Source organism: Grampus griseus (genome assembly GCF_964374135.1).
Source record: "Grampus griseus genome assembly, chromosome: 15".
In the NCBI taxonomy this organism is placed as follows: domain Eukaryota; kingdom Metazoa; phylum Chordata; class Mammalia; order Artiodactyla; family Delphinidae; genus Grampus; species Grampus griseus.
The window spans coordinates 62,351,060-62,367,203 of record NC_139009.1 but is presented as its reverse complement, the minus strand read 5'-3'; positions in this window follow the sequence as shown (position 1 = coordinate 62,367,203).

Sequence of the window (16,144 nt, the reverse complement as noted above, 5' to 3'; positions counted from 1 at the left end):
TATCAGTAATATATATATATATATTTATGGTCATTATGTCTTATTGGAGAATTGACCCTTAATGATGATATACTGTCCCATTTTATTCTGGATAGTATTCCTTGTTCCGAAGCTGGCTTTTTCTGATATTAACATAGCTATTCAAGGTTTTGGGGGCTATTTTCATGGCATATCTTTCTCCATGTTTTTACTTTTAACTTATCTTTATCAGTATATATTAACTGCATTTCTAATAGACACAGTAGAATTGGATCTTGCTGTCTGATCCAATCTGACAATTGCATTCTTAAGAAAGTTATATTTAAGCCATTCATAAGTAACGTGATTACGGATGTCGTTGGATAAAAACTTTACTAAATCTCTAGCTGTTTTGTATTTATTTAATTTATTATATACTCTTGCTCTGCCTTCTTTTGCATTAAATAAACATTATATAGTATATCATTTTACCTCCACTATTGACTTATTACTTATACATCTCTTATAAAGTTTGTAGTAATTTCCTGCTAATTTAAAATATACATTGTTATATCTTTAATGAATATACCTTTAATTAATCAGGTTCTACCCTCAAATGATTGTTTCACCTATCATGTAAGCTCGTTAAAACTGGCCTTAATATACCCTAAGGCCAGTAGTGTCACTGTTCTTTCTGATTAAAACTTTTGTCTTGTGGAAATAAAGAGGAAGCATCAGGATGCATATACTTGTCCCACCCACATGACTGTGTTCCCCTCTCCGGTCTGTATCACCATAGACACTTCTTAGTTGATTTTTCAGACCCTTTGCTGTGAGAGGCCAATGGGGTTCATGAAGAAAGAGTCCTTCAGGGCATGCAGACTCCTCCAGTTTCTTCAGTGCAGTGTTGTTTCACATGGCATTGCAAGCCTGCAATCATCCTTCTTCAAGTATCTGCTCTTCTAGCATCTTACCAATTTTGTTTTGTTTTGTGTTGTTTTAAGAACGTGTTTTTTTCTGTATATAGCAGTACTATTGTATTATTTGGAACATTAGTCTTCTCTTAGATGTCACTTTCTAAGAAAGACAACTTCACATCTGACTCTGACAAACTGTAAATTCTTAAGTATGTATTACCTGCTTGAATTGTCACATAATAGTAAATGTTACACTGAAAATATTTTATGATGAAAGACCTTTGGAATAAAATACCCTTGGAATATTGTAAACAAAGTTTTAACATATTAAACAGGGAAATTTTTAAACAGAAGTACTTAGTAAGTTTCTCACAACTTGACATAACCTTAAATACATACCTTACTTAGAATGATTGCTTCTATCATAGAACAGTCCTATGCTGAGATCTATACCATTATTGAAATAGCTGAAAATCAATGTGTTATTGGGAGATATATAGCCAGGTGTATATTCACATTGTCAGTATGCTTTATAATAAATGCTCAAGGACTTAAAATTATTATAGCTAAGTGATTTGCCCTTGACATTCAGGGATTACTGTTATGTATTTTGATTCTTGCATTTTATATAATAGTAAGTTCATTTGGTTCAGAGCCCTAAATGTTTCCAAATGACTACAATTTTTTCAATGCCAGCAGTTTGGAAAATAATTGCTTTGAATCTCATTTTTTTTTATTACCCATCATCTACACTATGCCACCCGGACAAGAGAACAGTGAAGTAAAAACACATTGTTGATTTTTTTGTGACATTACAATGTCTTCCCATTAATGTATATTGATATGGAGTTTTTTTAAGTGCAAGGACTAAGATCACTGAAAGTACAAAATAACATGCCTTAAATTTTGTTGTTTCTGGTAGATAGGCTCTGCTATAGAAATGCTGATTTGGAGGATAGTCACAAAAAGTCACAAAATCAGATATGTAAATTTTACATGGATTAGAATATACGAGCTCAAATTTAACTTAATCCTAATTTTAGAAAAGCTACAGAACTTAACAGATAGTCAAGTTAAAAGCTTATTATAATTTGTGATAAGACAAAAGATCATATATTCATACCATTCCACACTTCACAATATATAGGGCATGGAATTTCTAACACTCTTGATGTCTTTGGCTTAATCCCATAAAGTTAACATTAAAAACTTCAATATTTTTTGAGAAAGATTAACAATTTAAACAAATATTACATATGGTTTAGGATTTACTAAATGAAAATTGAAATTCCATTCTGAAATTTAGTGATTATTGATTTCTTCAATCCACATAAAATTAATTTCAGGACACCAAGGCACAGTTCGGTCAGATGAGCACAAATTTCCTTATTTTCTCTGTTCAATGTTAGACAAGAAATATTCAAATATAAACCATACTATCCTCTGTCTGATGATAGTGTGTCAGATACAATGGTGTTCATCAACCCAATCTATTCAGCCCCACTGTTTTCCTAATGTTCTTTCATCTAAGGAAAGCAATGTAGCATGGTTCCAACAATTAGATGGAAACAAGTCACTGAGTTGAGCTTTTGGGAATGTTTTGAAGAATGGTGAGGCTCCATAGGCAGGCAGTTATGCTTTTACCCTTAGGCACTTTATGTTTTTTCCACCCTTCTTCTTTATGCTTGGAATAATGGCAGGTTGTTAGAAGATTATCAACCATACTATGAATGGGAGAATGGAATCCACATGCTAAAAATGGCAAAGCAGGAAGATAGAATGTACCTGGGCCTTCAATGGCATTGGTCAGAAGCTGCATGTTTAAGAAAAACTTATAACAGCAACAAAACAACTAAGAGAGAAGAGGAGGATGAGAGAGAATGAGAGAGAGAGAGAGACTCAGAATGAAGAATGTTCTTTTATGTTTTTCTCCCTTGTTTGTACTCTTTCTTTGAAAAAGAAAACCATCATAGGATAAAGTGCTAAAAAAGTTCTCACTATTTACTTAACTTATTCAATATGCATTCCAGAAGAAAAAAAATCATTACATGAAGTGGTTGACAGAATTGTAAAAATATCTCCCCCAGATTTTTTGTTTCCTAGCTGTTCAGTAAAGCACTGATACAGGTACTGCTGAGAAGAGTCTTTCACATGGAATTAAGGTTACTAATCAATTGCTTTATATTAGGAAGGTTATCCTGGATTACCTGAGTGGACCTAATGTAATCATATGAGCCCTTAAAAGCTAAAGAGGAAGACAGAATCATCAGTCAAAGAGATGAAGCTTGAGTGACTTGAGGCATGAAAGGGACTTGACCCACTCTTGTTGGTTTGAAGATGGAGGAATGCGGCCAGGAGTCAAGGAAGGCTAGCAGCCTCTAGAAGCTGAGAAAGATCCCTGATGTCTAGCCAACCGGCAATACCAGCAAGAAAACAGGGACCTTAGCCCTACAACCACAAGGAAGTGAATCCTACCAATCACTCACACAAGCCAGGATGTGGATTCTGCCTTAAAGCATCAAGAAAGGAACACAGCCATGTAGACACCTTGATTTTAGCCTTCTGAGACCCAAGGAAGCTAGACTTCAGACTGTGAAGGCACTGTGAGATAATGCCTGTGTTAAGTCTCTGAATTTGTGGCAATTTGTTATGGCAACATTATGAAACTAATAATCATAGTAATACAAGAGAACCTGTTTAGGACATTTGCAAAAAATGTCCTGACATATTAACCTTTCAAAAATTACTTTCATCAAATTATAAGGCACAGATCAGAGATCAAAACCCTGAAAAATTACTACTCAGAACTCAGTGTTTTAGTGGAGGCAGGGAAGTAAGGATCATGAGATGCAATCAGGGTAGATAGTGTGTGACTCTGTGGATGGTCCTTTGTGATTGAGTTTCCAATTGGAAGTTTGAAAAATAAATGCCAAAAAACTACACTACTTCAGAGTTTTCACTAGTGTCAGTTTCTAAAAAATCTTACATGAATTACTGTAATTTCAACAAAACATTGATTTTACTAACATTTTATATTGTTGTAACTCTAAGATTTGAACAATAATGTTTACTGTGAAATATAGGAAATTTATAATTATGTGTTTTTAAATTTTTTGCATGTAAAAAGTAGGTTGATTGAGACTATGCAATCCCATCTATTCACTCTTTTTGTGATTATACTGAAGTGCCATTCTCTTCAAAAAAGAAGAAAATATAGAGAGCTCAGCTGAAATGAAAGGATTATAGTAGTATGAATTACTCATTCATATTAGTGATATATTCAACCAATCCAAAATATTAATTGAATAACCATTATATCCAATGCTTTTTATACATAAATTTACCTATATTGCCACAACACAATGCATATTTTGAATGCATTTAAATTATTTTACACACATATACAAAATAAGACTGCTGATGATTAAATTTCACCTCGAAGTATCTTATTAGGTGATTAAATAGTAGGTGGCACAGAGTACAGTGAATAGTACCAACTGTTATTTCATCACTCACTTATAATAAGAAAACATTGAATAAAGAGTCAGTGTTGTTTTTATCTGAGTTTCCCAAGCAAACAAAACAAAATACCTAATACGCAGGAACATAAAAATGCTGTTGGAGTGAACTGTAGGTTAATAGTTACACGATTTAAGCAAGAACATGACCAAGGATAAATGTATAACTGAATAGTTATGTTCTGTCATTTTGATAAAAAATTTCAAAATAACACTAAAAAATCAAGTTTTATTCTCAATTATTTGCTATCGTTCATTCTCTAAACAAATATTACATGAGTACTTGCCATGTAGCAAGTATCCAAGACATTTAGGGAATGGAAACGAACAAAGAGAGTCTCTGGCTTTAAGAATTTCCTGGACATGTTAGAATGTTTGCCACATGCAATACCTGAAGATGTTTATCAGAGCTTTATTCGGCATGCAGCAAAGGGCAGAGGAGGAAGTGTTTAACTCAAGGTAAGTTGTTTATCTGCTGGGGGAAAATCAGTGAAATCAGCTGAGAAAAACTGTCACGTGATATTATGGTTTAGTTATTCTGAAATGGGAAATAAAAGAATATTTTATACAGAAATATTAAATTATTTTATGATGTGCAAATTAAATTCTTTGCATTGAGGTTTTTTAAAATGGCAATGTTAATCATGAACTTAAGAAAAAATATAGGCGAAAAAAGAGAAATGAGTTATATTTTTCAGGATTGGGCTGAGGGGAATATATTCCAGGCAGTGGCAACGGAAGATGCAACTTGCAGGGCTGTGAAAACTCATGGAACTTTTGAATGATGACAGGGAGTTCAGAGCCGGAGCAGAGAGGTTTTGTAGGCAGACAGGGATGAGTCTGAGAAGCAAGCAGGAGTAAGATCAAAAAAGTTCTCAAATATATTGCCAACAAGTATTTGACTTCAAGCTAGGCTCTGGGAACTCAATGATAGATGTGAATTGCAGAGGAATGACCATATTTCCATTTCAGAACAATCACACTGGCAACAATGTGGAGAGTCAGAAGGGAGGCCAGAATGTGAGCACTCAAATGAAGAAAAAATGAGCATGAGCCCAATGCCAGCAGAAATAGGGTGGAGGGGAGGGCTTCAAGAAAGGTTTAGGACGTAGAGTCTGTAAGACTTTCTGATTGATTTGAAATGAAGGGGAGGAACTGCCAAAGGAAGATTCAAGGACCACCCCAATTTACTGGTTAGCAAAACTTAACTTATCACACATACTTGTGATAACTATAAACTGAGATTTTAAAAAATCTTATTTATACTTGAATTTCAGAGTTAACCTAAACATTTCCTAATAAAACTTGCCTATAATTATGATTCCTTCTATTTTTTTCCTAATACTCAAAAGCAGTGATTTTACATTTCATGTAATCATGGTATAAGTGGCATGAGAAATACTAATTGCAGAATATTTACTTCAATAAGCCTTTTTCTCATGTGTTTGAATATTTCAAAACATAGTTCGTGACATTAAAGAAAAGATATAGTTAATTCTAAAAGGCATGAAATGCAAAAGTGCAACCTATACTTAAAAAAAACATGAAAACATTGAGTATTTGTCCACATACACTGCCCACTGATTTGCAGCAGCAGTAATTCATGTAAAAGCTATCATGTAATATACATGAGGTTGCTTTTCTACAATCTTGCAGAAAGGATACTTGGAAGTATCCTTTTGTACCAAAACTGGAATCATTTTTCTGATGATAGGGTAAAGTAAGGTGAAGCTTTGCATTTCATGAGTAGTCAGTAAATGTAGGTGGGTGAAATCATTTATTCCTTTCAAACAGATCACAAAATGTGTTATTCTTGATGATTTCCAACAATATTGTAAGTCCTTGAAGTAGCACATGTATTTGCAGAAAAAAAAATATACACATAAGCAAAGCAGGGTGAAAGAAACAAAAATTTACCCATGATCCCAACAGCGATTATATATATATCTGAAAGAGAGAGAGAGAGGATGCTAGCTAACTGACTAGTAATCAGACTCCCTAAGCAAAGTCTACCATTACAGGGATTCTAGGAATCTAGGGGTGGGCAGGAATATAGTGATTCTAGTACGTCATAGTGCTTAGTCACTGGGGAAGCAGTCTGGCAAGAACACATTGGCCAATCTTGGGGCAGCTGGAGGCTGTCAACCAGCTATCCTTCCTGCAGAAGTCTTCCTTGAATAGAGATGTAAGCAAGACACCTCCCATCCATCCCTTGCTTCATACAGATTCTCTTCTCTGTGCATGAGGTTTGGAAAACAGCTCCTTCATCATTTTCTTTTTAAGCTTTGTATATGCATTTTTCTTTTGAACCAGAATCATTTTTTTAATTAATTTTTAAAAATTTTTGGCCGTGTCCAGTCTTTGTTGCTCTGTGCAGGCTTTCTCTAGATGCGGCGAGTGGGGGCTGCTCTTCATTGTGATGAGCGGGCTTCTCATTGCAGTGGCTTCTCTTGTTGTGGAGCACAGACTCTAGGCACACGGGCTTCAGTAGTTGAGGCATGAGGGCTCAGTAGCTGTCGCTCACGGGCTCTAGAATGCAGGCTCAGTAGTTGTGGCACACGGGCTTAGTTGCTCCGCGGCATGTGGGATCTTTCCGGAACAGGGCTCAAACCCGTGTACCCTGCATTGGCTGGCGGATTCTTAACCACTGTGCCACCAGGAAAGTCCCTCCTCCGTAGTTCTTGTCCGTGTTTCTGAGGAGAAACTTATGAGAGGTTAGTGGGAAGAGGTACAGACACCATTGCTGCAGGTAGGTTCAGGGTACCATTAATACTCATCCTCTCCCTCCTCAAACACCTATACTAATTTCCTCCTACCCTGAATTATTACCACAGGATTTGGTAGCTTACCTGGCTTTATGACCCAGGATTAGCTATATAATTTTCTGTGTTCAGTGCAAAATGAAATGTAGGACTCCTTGTTCAAAAATTACTAAGAATTTCAAAACAGTGACAGCAGAGCAATAGACCAAGCATGAGGTTCTTTTAAGTATGGGGCCCTTCATTGACCTGTGGGACTGCCCAGGTCAAATGCCCATGAATCTGGCCCTGTTGTGGCCCAAACTTAAATTTCTAAAGGGACTGAGACCTTGGTAATCACCCCTCTGTCTGGCTGGGGTCGCTGCATCCATCCACTCACAGGTACAACTGGGTAAGTTCCAAATTTCATAATGAGAATGCATAATCATTACTGAACTGAGCATGAGGAATTGGATTAATATCAAGATTTTAGGTGTGGAAATGGTAAATAGGAGCTTAGAATTCACTAAATTATAAAACTGAAGAATGTTTCAATGTTTATGCCAGTTGAATGGTATTCTTTTAACAATGTTACTTTGTTTTCATATGTGATGGGAACCTCCTAATTCCTGAAAAGACCTGTGACTTCTGAAAAAAATAAACAATATCTTGAAGTTTTGTGACTTCACACCTACTTTGTAAACTCATTGAGCTGAAGATTGGTGTTTAAAATTCTTGTGTTCTCGAGTGGACAGCTTGTGAAAAAAATTGAGGAAAAAATAATACTTACTGGAAAATAAGAAATTTATTTGGTAAAGTATAAAAATATTCTATTGGAGAAGTGAATATGGCCTGTGCATTACTTATTAATAATAACAAATATTTACAAAGCACCTTCTAGGCACTAGGAAAAGTTCTAATTGCTTTACATTTTTTTTATTATATGATAAATGCCCCCATTTTATGGATAAGGAAACAGAATAAGTAAATATAGGTAAAAATTTAAGAGTTACAGTCTTAATCAGTTTTTAAAATTAATTACAAATTAATAAAATTCATGTTCTGGTATAAATTAAATTGTGTTTTGAATCATTTACTTTTTAAAATTTTGTTTTAATTTTACTCAAAGAGAAAAAATATACTCCTGAGTTTGATTAGAGAGAAAAGTGGTCACATTTCAGGAACTAGGTAATATATGATCTTTATATACAATGCCAGCACCCAGGAAGAGACTGCCTATCATAAGTTGTTTTTTCTCAAAATAACATCTTTATGGAAATATAGTTTACTTACCATACATTTTACCACTTTAAAGTGTGCAATGTTTAGCATTAGTGGTTAAGTGTTCATTGTTTGGTGTATTCACAGAGTTCTGCAAGCATCACCACTATCTCATTTTGGAATATTTGCATCACCCCAGGAAGAAATCCTTTAGCAATCTCTCCCCTGTCCTTCCTCTTCTTAACTCCTATTAAATTCATAAGTTTTTCAAAATTGAAAAAAGTCACATTGAATCCTAAGCTGAGGCCCCATTTTTTGTTTGTTTCTTTGTTTTTAAGCTGTGAGAGACTGATTTGAAATTTATGATAATTTTGTTTTTAAGAGATTTACAATGCCAAATTACTGAGTGTTTGATAGTAATGTTAATTTAAATGTGTTACACTAGATATAACAAAATTCAGATTTTTCCTTATGTAGTATGTTTAAGATGGGTTGCTTGTATATTTTAACCCCTTAACATGACTCTGCATTGAATTTCTATGGCAACTGCATTTCTGCAAAAACATAAAAACATTCAGAGGCTGTGCCCTCTCTCTCCTTTTCCTGTTGCCTTTCAGATCAGGAGAACATGTCTCTCCAGAAGTCACTGGAATGCCCTACATACATTTATTATTATTGCTATTTCCATCCCCCAAATTAATATCAAAACTACCATGATAGATTTGTAAAGAAACCATTTAGGACTACTCATGAGAAAGAAAATTATCTTGGATAATGACAGAAAAGAAAAAAAAAAGTACAGTTAGAAGATAGGAAGTCAAATTCAAACTGTTTGGCCTAATCCTGAATGTATCATTTTCATTATATAGTCAACTTCTGCTGTGCCCACTTGACTTTATGGCTTAATGATATGATTATGCCCAGTTGATGATGAGTAGCTCTGGTCATAGGATCACCCAAAATCCTAGTCATGTTTAAATAGAACATAGTGGTATGTGAGAAGCTCTTACTCAAACTAAGAGTAATTTACTGTCACAGCAACCAAGACTTTGTCCCCCAACTTCAATTAGGCTATGATGTTTTATCATAATATTTCATTCCTCTCAGATTTCCTATCTTTGGTTATAGGACCAGATGGTTTCACTGGTGAATTCTACCAAATATTATAAGAAGTCATACCATTCCCTCTCAAACTTCTCCAAAACACAGATGAGGAAAGAACACTTTGAAATTTATCTTACAAGCCATCATTACCTGATACAAAAGCCAGACAAGGATATACAAAAAAATTAAATTACAGGTCAATATATGTGATGAACATAAATGCAAAATTACCCAATAAAATATTAGTAAATCAAATTCAACAGTACATTAAAAGGATCATACACCATGATCAAGTGGGCCTTGCTTCTGGGATGCAAGGATGGGTCAACACTTGCAAATTAATCAATGTGATTCACCACATTACAAAATAAAGGATAAAATCCTGTGATTATCTTGATAGATGCAGAAAAAGCATTTGACAAATTCAACATCTTTTCCTAATAAAAAACTCTTAACAAAGTGGATATAGAAGAAATTTATCTCAACATAATAAAGGCCCTATATAACAAGCCCACAGCTAACATCATAATCAGTGATGAAAAGCTGAAAGCTATTGCTCTAAGATCAGGAACATGACAAGAATGCCTGTTCTCACTATTATTTAACACAATACTGGCAGTCCTAGTCAGAGCAATTAGTCAAGAAAAAGAAATAAAAAGCATTCAAATCAGAAAATAATAATTTAAATTGTCTCTGCTTGCAGATGATATGATATAATATTTATAATAGACTTCACCAAAAGACTGTTATAACTAATAAACAGTTTCAGTAAAGTTGCAAGATACAAAATCAATATACAAAGGTCAATTGTGTTTCTATACACTAATAATACCTATCAGAAAGAGAAATTAAGAAAACGATCTCATTTACAATTGCATTAAAAAGAATAAAATACTTGGTAATAAGTTTGATCAAGGAGGTGAAGGATTTGTACACTCAAGAATTGTTCCAGATTGAATGTTGAGCATCTTTTCATGTACCTGTTGGCCACTTGGGTGTCTTCTTAGGAAAATGTCTACTTAGTTCTTCTACCCATTTTTTAGTTGGATTATTTTGTATTGAGTTGTATGAGTTCCTTATATATTTTGGACATTAACCCTTTACTCTGTATATGGTTTGCAAAAATTTTCTCCCATTCTGTAGGTAGCCTTTTCATTTTGTTGATTGCTTCTTTAGCTGTGAAGAAGCTTTTTAGTTTGATATAGTCCCACTTGTTGATTTCTGCTTTTGTTGCTTGTGTTTTTGGTGTCAAATCCAAAAAATCATTGCCAAGATCAATGTTAAGGAGCTTTCCAAAGGAGAAACTAACGCACCTTTGTAAGCAATTATACTCCAATAAAGATGTTAAAAAGAAAAAAACCAAACAAACAAAAAAAGAAACATCCTCACAGATACACCCAGAGTAATGTTTGACCAAATATCTGGCCACCCTGTGGCCCAGTCAAGTTGAGGCATAAAATAAACCATTACACCTTCCATAAAACTCATTTCTTTGAAAAACAATTAGCAGAACAGGAATGTTTTTGAAACCCATATACACTGGCAGAAATATATAATAATAATTTATTCTAGTGACAAGACCAGTAATATTCTCAGGATGGAAGCTATTCAAAATAGTTAACTTGTTACCAGGTAGATAGTAAATCTCAAGAAATTATGTAATTTTGGAGCTTGGTTTTGGTCTCTTTTTCTTACAGGTTGGACATTTGGCAGTAGCAGTAGCTAGATTAGCCTTAGTTAGTGAGAATCCATGCTGTTGGCCTCTCTCTCTGCCATCATGACCACTCCATCCTCTAAACAGGGTCTCATGAAGGCCTTCATAGTACTAACTATTTGAAGAGATTAACATGCTATCCTGAAAGCAATGGATTCATGTGCTGCGCTCTGCACTGTTTAGATAGTCCGAGATCCCTTTGGATTACATTAGAGCAGAGGAAAAGGAATTACAGCTCAACAGCAAAATTTGCAAGTGTTTATTACACATTTGAAGTGAGCAAAAACTCTCCCTGATCCTCTTTTCTTACTGAAATAGAAAAGAATGCATATGCCAAAACAGTGTCCATATACCAGAACCTGAGGCTCTATCTGTTCTAACAAAGTTACCACATCCATCATGGCAACTTCAATCAGGGCAACTACTGGGCTGAGCTTGCAGCGGTCTACAGTCACCTTCCAGGATCCATCTGGTTTTTGCAAGATCATTGCTAGGTAACTTAACTGGGGATGTGATAAGGACCACCATCCTTGCATCTGTTAGAAACTCATGGCTGATATAAATCTCCTAAACTCTATATAATACATATATGATACAATTTTTATTTATATATTTTTACTTACTTTCTCATGACAGGAACAGTTTCAGAGGCTTCCATGTGGCTTTCCCTATTTTGGTAGTTATCTACAACCAAGGGCCCAATCTGGAAGTTGTACTAACTTCCAAGTATGTTAATACCAATTAAACATTCAGGGTCCAGGGAAATGACCATCAGGTGGTCTATGTAAGTGAGTTATTACCTGTCTCCCATATGCCCCCATACATATAGGAAGGCCACAATAATGTTTCAAAGTATTCGTAGTTCAATATCACAGAAACCCTATAACCTATACCAACAGTGCTAAAAATATGAGTAATCCCCATCTCCCAATTTATAGTCAAGTGAGTAAATGGCCATAATTTTCTTGAGGAAAAATGCAGCAAATCATTGCTTTGTATACATGCTGTGGTATTGCAATTGTTCCACTTGGAACCACTGTTTAGTGGGCTCTGATTCTGAACAATGGTCCCCAGTCTGAAACCTATGCAAGGAATCATGACATATTTATTAGGGTGGCTATCCTCAGACGCCCAATCACCAAACCTTGATTTCTTCTGCTGGTTCAAGCTGAGTAGTGACTTTGTCAGCCACCAATCTATTTTGCCCCTAGGGAGGTCATAATCTATTAACCATCCTTGTAAGTCCCTGTGTATCTGGTTCCCAGGGCTATTACTCCAACTTTGCTAGTGATCACAACATATGTGGTTAAGTACCACCTGGTTACTGACAGTTAACTGCTGCCACCTAGACTCTACTATTTTAAAGTCCATTCATGGACATTGTTTTCAGCTAGATAAATTCTGTAACAGTATTTTCTATCTCCAGCCCTAAAATGAAAAGTAGAGACACTACTGAATTTTTTTTTTTTTTTTCTGTACACGGGCCTCTCACTGTTGTGGCCTCTCCCGTTGCAGAGCACAGGCTCCGGACGCACAGGCCCAGCGGCCATGGCTCACGGGCCCAGCTGCTCCGCAGCATGTGGGATCCTCCCGGACCGGGGCACGAACCCGCGTCCCCTGCATCGGCAGGCAGACTCTCAACCACTGCGCCACCAGGGAAGCCCCTGAACTTTTTAATGATGCTGCTTCCTGTCTCACCAGGCCATTCATATGGCCTTGATAAATTTTGTGTCCTTGGGCCTTCCCAAGGAACATAACCATCATGCTTATCTTCTGACTGTACGTATTACATCCATTCTAGCATGTCTCCTTCTCTGAACTTTTTAATTTCTTTATCCATCATCTGACATTGCAGTTCATGCACTTCAATTTTGCTCAGCTTGGCCACTGTGTGTACCATGCCATGTACTGGGAGCCACCTTATTAGTTTGTACAATCTCCTGAGGTTCTTTCCAGGACACTAAATCCTTTATCTCCAAAGAATATTCTCAGGTAAATAAATTCTTCCCTTTCCAATTCTATGTTCCAGTCCCTTTGATAAAGAATCTTCTAACACAGTGCCACTCATACATCCCAGATGGCTACTGATACATGTCAGATAGGTTTGCAGCATCTTTAAATTACACTACTTTGTTTATGAAGCCAAGTGCATCCTCAGTTGCTTGATACTGTGACTTAAAACCTAGGTATAAGCCAAGTGGCCAGGAGGGAAAGTGAGGGCAGATCTTGAGTGGTATATCTGCTGCCTTTCAGGATTATTGAGATGACTGCTCTTAGCAAAAAGGAATGGAACACTTCTGCAGGCTTAGAAGGTTCAGAAGAGTCAGAGGAATCAAAATCTTCAGGAGCAATCATCCGCATGTCTAGATTCTGTGTGTTAAAGCATCAGATTTTCCCAATGGGGGCAATGCCCTTGGTATAACAAATCTGCCAAGTTTAACCTCCTTTGAAGTTAGTCGCACAGACTAATAAATCTCAGGCCTCATGTTTGGCTTTCTCTGCACTCCTGCTGCAAAACGAGGGCTTCTTTGCCTCTACCAAGGAGTCCCTTCGGCTTTCACATCTCATTTTTATTTCATTCTTATTTTCTTTATCATTCTATTATCATTCTGTAGAGAAATTATAGCCCATAAGAGTGTGACAGAGAGGGGACTGGAATTATAGAAATTGAGGAAGGTATTAATGGTCTCCTTGCTCCTGGATGAATTCATGTCCATGTTCATAAGAGTGCACTCTCACTTGTGAATCCCATCATATCACTTCCTTTCCCTAATCTCTTCAGGATAAACCATATATATATATAACAAGACTGTATTATCTATTCCCCACCGAAATAGTAAACTCATTTCCTGTTGCTCCCTTTTGTGGCATTTTAAATTCTCAAAAAATATGTAAATATAGAGAAGATCAATAATTATCAACATATGTCCAATCGTGTTTTGGCTCTGCCCAAAACACGATTACTTTAAGGTTACTTTAGGATTACTTCAGAGCTACTTTAACCCCTGAATAGTATACATGAAAATCCTAAACATAACATTTCATCGGGGAAAAAATAGCATAAGGACTAAAAAAATACAAAATAAGACAAAAGCTTTTCCAGCTATCCACCCACAAATTTAACAATAAACCCTTAATATTAAAAAATCTAGTCAGTGTATATATGTGCATGATGTATCATAATTTATTTCCAAAGTTGTTTTATTGAAATCAGAATCCCAACAGGGCTCAGAATATTGATAGCTTGGTTGATTATTCTCTTGTCTTTAAATCTATAGGTTGTCCCTCTCTCTTTTTTCCATGAAGTTTATTCTTCCTTGTGGGTGGTCATTTGCCTTGTAGAGTTAACAAAATTTTGCATTTTTCTGTGTGTATTCCTGTTTTATTTTTAACATATTTCTCCGATTTTCATGTTTTTCTTTTTTAACAAATTAATGATCAGGAACTACAGTTTTGATTCAGATTTGATTGGTAAGAGTTCTTCATAGTTGATGTGCTACACTTCTTATTTCTTCACATTAGGGAGCACATAATATCTGGTTGTCTCAAGTTTTATGTTCTTAAAATTAATCACTAGGTTCATTCACTTAAAATCCCCCTCGATGTGTTATGATTCTTAAACACTAATACATTTAGATGTACTGTTTTCTCTATGGTTTTGAGTGCCCACAGCATACTTATATAGCATTATAATAATTATTTTAAAGAAATAAAGCAATTAACAAGGATTAATGTGCAAGAATGCTTATTATGGAATGTTTGGGGATAGAAGAAATTAGAAACACATTTACTATCAAGTAATAAAGGCACAGATAAATTATGTGGTACTTGCATAAGATGGAATGTTTTGTAGGTATTAACATGCTTTCAAAAAATATTTAATAACATGGAAAATGTTCTTAATGTAATGCTACATCAAAAAGTGCTGAAGACACAGATTGTTCCTTAAGAAAATACAAAAGCTTATCAAATGTAATTTCAAGAGCAAAGAAATAATATGTAATTTTAACTTCCTAGCGTTTCTGAGCGTCTGTAAATATACTAAATTTTAATTTAGGATAATGGATAATAAGAACCAATATTACTAAATATCAACAAACTGATTTGTAATTATATATGGCTGAATAAAGTTGTTTCTTTTGCCCTTTTCTCAGTAATTTGGTGCCAACAACAAAAGTAAAAATTAATGAAAAATATTTTAAGTGCATCTTCAGTAAGAATAAAAAATACTTTTTTACCTCTCAAAAGAAGATTTTGTTAGCATAAGGAAATATGACCAAACTGAGGAAGAACCGTGAGATCATAAGATTAACAATACAGATCTCAATAACACAAAACAAAGTTCTAAAATTAGGTGACTATCCTTGTGTTTCCTGAATTAAAGTTTGGGAAAAGGAGCAGGTTTCTTCAGGAGAATTAATGAGTGCTAAGAAAACACATCGAAACCAAATTGTATGGATAAGGTTTTCTCGTATAGAATTGCTGGCATAGCAACCAAGTAAGGACAACTCGAAATCCCCATAAGAATGACAAATAAATTATGAAGAATCCAGAATATGTGCTATGAAGGTATTTTGAAAAAGTTATAAATCTATAAACAGACATGAAAAAGTCTCTAAATCTTACCATCAAATAGAAAGCAAAATCCAAAACAATACAGAATATTAGTCCAATGTTTATATTTCCATCAATTTGAATAGTTTACATTTAACAAATTTCATGAATTAAACATATAGACAAAACATTCATATTATTTTTATTTTAAATTTTGTTTTGTTGAACACCGGTTAGTTTGAGCATTTCATTGTATTTATCACAGTTTTTACATTTGCTTTCCTGAATTTCTTCTTCCTGGCATTTATTCAATATAATATTTACCTTTCTTTTTTAATGAAATCTTTGCCCCTATATTGATTATTTTGCATTGCAGAAGTTATTTCTCTATTTTGAGATTTGTTTAAACTTTTTGAAGCT